At 43.1% G+C, this 4618-nt stretch overlaps 2 non-coding genes across 2 annotated transcripts; both read left to right on the top strand.

The window, feature by feature from the left end:
- trnap-agg lies at positions 1 to 72 on the top strand. The gene has a single exon. It is a non-coding gene; the product is annotated as a tRNA-Pro (tRNA).
- Positions 73 to 3603: 3531 nt separating this feature from the next.
- On the top strand, positions 3604 to 3675 carry trnap-agg. The gene has a single exon. It is a non-coding gene; the product is annotated as a tRNA-Pro (tRNA).
- The last annotated feature ends 943 nt before the right edge of the window (positions 3676 to 4618 follow it).

Raw genomic sequence — 4618 nt, 5'->3', positions numbered from 1 at the left:
GGCTCGTTGGTCTAGTGGTATGATTCTCGCTTAGGGTGCGAGAGGTTCTGGGTTCAAATCCCGGATGAGTCCAGCCTTTACAAAGAACAGTAATGCTTGAATTGAGTGGTTTCTCCTACACTCTTGTCAACAAGAAAAAATGAATTGAGTTGGTGACACTGGTGAATTGTTTTTTGGCTGCTTTATATAGGGCTATGACTCTCGATTCGAGTGCGAGAGGTCCTGGGTTCAAATCCCAGAAGAGCCCAGGTTTTAAGGCAACCTCCCTCTACTTGCCATGGGTTTACTAATCATCGGCCGTGTGTTCGGCTTCTGCTATAACCTTTATAGTCACAACCTTGCTACATGTAGGCCAAAGCCATGTCGTTTCATTGTAGACATATTGTTTAATTCTGAGTTTTACATATTCTGGATGCCTTTTCAGCACCCTATGAATCACCATGTTGATGGTCTGAATACAAGGCAAACTTGAGGGAAAGTAAAAATGAGCATGGCCCACACCGTTCCTGGGAAATGACAACAGCAGGATGTATTCAACAAGGATTTTTGCAGAGGGTGTGACAAGTTCTGGTTTCTAAGCCCAGATGAGCTGTGGTTTAAACATGATTTAGAGACCATTCCTCTTTCATGGTTTGATCATTTGTTTTGGTTTGGAGAAAACGCCAGCCGAGATGCCGACTGTAGGGAGGAAGCTTCTTGCCATAGTCTTGTTTGTTTAGGGGTATTATTCTGTATTTTACAAAATGGCACCATACGTCCAAATTCCAAACCATCTCTCAGGGAGCCTCACAGACAGACATAACTTGCGCACATACTTGCAGACTGCAAACCTTGGGGAGTATCTGGCCACTGCCCTTCCCTGTTGAAGTCGTATTTTTCCCAGGTGAAGCTTACAGAGAAAACAATGTGAATAAACATGTGGATATTATTATACTTTTCCAGGATTCGTTTACAGAGACCATACTTGTTTACTGCTGTGCCAAACGATGGCATCTGCTGGCTTGTTGGTCTAGGGGTATGGTTCTCGCTTAGGGTGCGAGAGATCCCGGGTTCAAATCCCAGACGAGCCCAGCCTTTACAAAGAACAGTAATGCTTGAATTGAGTGGTTACTCCTACACTCTTGTCAACAAGAAAAAATGACTTGAGTTGGTGAAACTAGTGGCGTGTTTTTTGGCTGCTTTATATAGGGCTATGACTCTCGCTTCGAGTGCGAGAGGTCCTGGGTTCAAATCCCAGAAGAGCCCAGGTTTTAAGGCAACTTCCCTCTACTTGCCATGGGTTTACTAATCATCGGACCTGTGTTCGGCTTCTGCTATAACCCTTTCCTAAATCCAGGTTCCTGTGGGTATTTTCTGAAATGCTTTTCAGTCAAGGGAAAGTAAAAATGCCGCATGGCCCACACCGTTCCTGGGAAATGACAACAGCAGGATGTATTCAACAAGGAATAGCGCAGAGGGTGTGACAAGTTTTGTTTTCTAAGCCCAGATGAGCTGTGGTTTAAACATGATTTAGAGACCATTCCTCTTTCATGGTTTGATCATTTGTTTTGGTTTGGAGAAAACGCCAGCCGAGATGCGGACTGTAGGGAGGAAGCTTCTTGCCATAGTCTTGTTTGTTTAGGGTTATGATTCTGTAATTTACAAAATGGCACCATACGTCCAAATTCCAAACCATCTCTGAGGGAGCCTCACAGACAGACATAACTTGCGCACATACTCGCAGACTGCAAACCTTGGGGAGTATCTGGCACTGCCCTTCACTGTCGAAGTCGTAGTTTTCCCAGGTGAAGCTTACAGAGAAAACAATGTGAATAAACATGTGGATATTATTATACTTTTCCAGGATTCGTTTACAGAGACCATACATGTTTTGATCCTGTTACTAGGAGAGGCAGAGAGTCACCTCTTTAGTCTTTGATGGGTTTGACCCTTTGTGATGCATTAAGGACTGAGCTAGCTGGGATATTGACTGCTTCTGCTATAACCCTTTCCTAAGTCCAGGTTCCTGTGGGTATTTTGTGAAATGCTTTATAGTCACAACCTTGCTACATGTAGGCCAAAGCCATGTCGTTTCATTGTAGACATATTGTTTAATTCTGAGTTTTACATATTCTGGATTCCTTTTCAGCACCCTATGAATCACCATGTTGATGGTCTGAATACAAGGCAAACTTGAGGGAAAGTAAAAATGCCGTATGGCCCACACCGTTCCTGGGAAATGACAACAGCAGGATGTATTCAACAAGGAATAGCGCAGAGGGTGTGACAAGTTTTGTTTTCTAAGTCCAGATGAGCTGTGGTTTAAACATGATTTAGAGACCATTCCTCTTTCATGGTTTGATCATTGTTTTTGGTTTGGAGAAAACGCCAGCCGAGATGCGGACTGTAGGGAGGAAGCTTCTTGCCATAGTCTTGTTTGTTTAGGGTTATGATTCTGTAATTTACAAAATGGCACCATACGTCCAAATTCCAAACCATCTCTCAGGGAGCCTCACAGACAGACATAACTTGCGCACATACTCGCAGACTGCAAACCTTGCGGAGTATCTGGCACTGCCCTTCACTGTCGAAGTCGTAGTTTTCCCAGGTGAAGCTTACAGAGAAAACAATGTGAATAAACATGTGGATATTATTATACTTTTCCAGGATTCGTTTACAGAGACCATACATGTTTTGATCCTGTTACTAGGAGAGGCAGAGAATCACCTCTTTAGTCTTTGATGGGTTTGACCCTTTGTGATGCATTAAGGACTGAGCTAGCTGGGATATTGACTGCTTCTGCTATAACCCTTTCCTAAGTCCAGGTTCCTGTGGGTATTTTCTGAAATGCTTTATGGTCACAACCTTGCTACATGTAGGCCAAAGCCATGTCGTTTCATTGTAGACATATTGTTTAATTCTGAGTTTTACATATTCTGGATTCCTTTTCAGCAACCTATGAATCACCATGTTGATGGTTTGAATACAAGGCAAACTTGAGGGAAAGTAAAAATGCCGCATGGCCCACACCGTTCCTGGGAAATGACAACATCAGGATGTATTCAACAAGGATTAGCTCAGAGGGTGTGACAAGTTCTGTTTTCTAAGCCCAGATGAGCTGTGGTTTAAACATGATTTAGAGACCATTCCTCTTTCATGGTTTGATCATTTGTTTTGGTTTGGAGAAAACGCCAGCCGAGATGCGGACTGTAGGGAGGAAGCTTCTTGCCATAGTCTTGTTTGTTTAGGGTTATGATTCTGTAATTTACAAAATGGCACCATACGTCCAAATTCCAAACCATCTCTCAGGGAGCCTCACAGACAGACATAACTTGCGCACATACTCACAGACTGCAAACCTTGGGGAGTATCTGGCCACTGCCCTTCACTGTCGAAGTCGTAGTTTTCCCAGGTGAAGCTTACAGAGAAAACAATGTGAATGAACATGTGGATATTATTATACTTTTCAAGGATTCGTTTACAAAGACCATACATGTTTTGATCCTGTTACTAGGAGAGGCAGAGAATCACCTCTTTAGTCTTTGATGGGTTTGACCCTTTGTGATGCATTAAGGACTGAGCTAGCTGGGATATTGACTGCTGTGCCAAAAGACACCATCTGCTGGCTCGTTGGTCTAGTGGTATGATTCTCGCTTAGGGTGCGAGAGGTTCTGGGTTCAAATCCCGGATGAGTCCAGCCTTTACAAAGAACAGTATTGCTTGAATTGAGTGGTTTCTCCTACACTCTTGTCAACAAGAAAAAATGAATTGAGTTGGTGAAACTGGTGACTTGTTCTTTGGCTGCTTTATATAGGTCTATGACTCTCGCTTCGAGTGCGAGAAGTCCTGGGTTCAAATACCAGAAGAGCCCAGGTTTTAAGGCAACTTCCCTCTACTTGCCATGGGTTTACTAATCATCGGACGTGTGTTCGGCTTCTGCTATAACCCTTTCCTAAATCCAGGTTCCTGTGGGTATTTTCTGAAATGCTTTATTGTCACAACCTTGCTACATGTAGGCCAAAGCCATGTCGTTTCATTGTAGACATATTGTTTAATTCAGAGTTTTACATATTCTGGATTCCTTTTCAGCACCCTATGAATCACCATGTTGATGGTTTGAATACAAGGCAAACTTGAGGGAAAGTAAAAATGCCGCATGGCCCACACCGTTCCTGGGAAATGACAACAGCAGGATGTATTCAACAAGGATTAGCGCAGAGGGTGTGACAAGTTCTGTTTTCTAAGCCCAGATGAGCTGTGGTTTAAACATGATTTAGAGACCATTCCTCTTTCATGGTTTGATCATTTGTTTTGGTTTGGAGAAAACGCCAGCCGAGATGCCGACTGTAGGGAGGAAGCTTCTTGCCATAGTCTTGTTTGTTTAGGGGTATGTTTCTGTAATTTACAAAATGGCACCATACGTCCAAATTCCAAACCATCTCTCAGGGAGCCTCACAGACAGACATAACTTGCACACATACTCGCAGACTGCAAACCATGGGGAGTATCTTGCCACTGCCCTTCATTGTCGAAGTCGTAGTTTTCCCAGGTGAAGCTTACAGAGAAAACAATGTGAATAAACATGTGGATATTATTAGACTTTTCCAGGATTCGTTTAAAGAGACCATACATGTTTTGA

The sequence above is a fragment of the Pygocentrus nattereri genome, chromosome 16 (genome assembly GCF_015220715.1).
Source record: "Pygocentrus nattereri isolate fPygNat1 chromosome 16, fPygNat1.pri, whole genome shotgun sequence".
Taxonomy (NCBI): Eukaryota; Metazoa; Chordata; class Actinopteri; order Characiformes; family Serrasalmidae; genus Pygocentrus; species Pygocentrus nattereri.
Note: the sequence above shows the minus strand (reverse complement) of the source record. Positions and strands in the feature narration are given on the sequence as shown.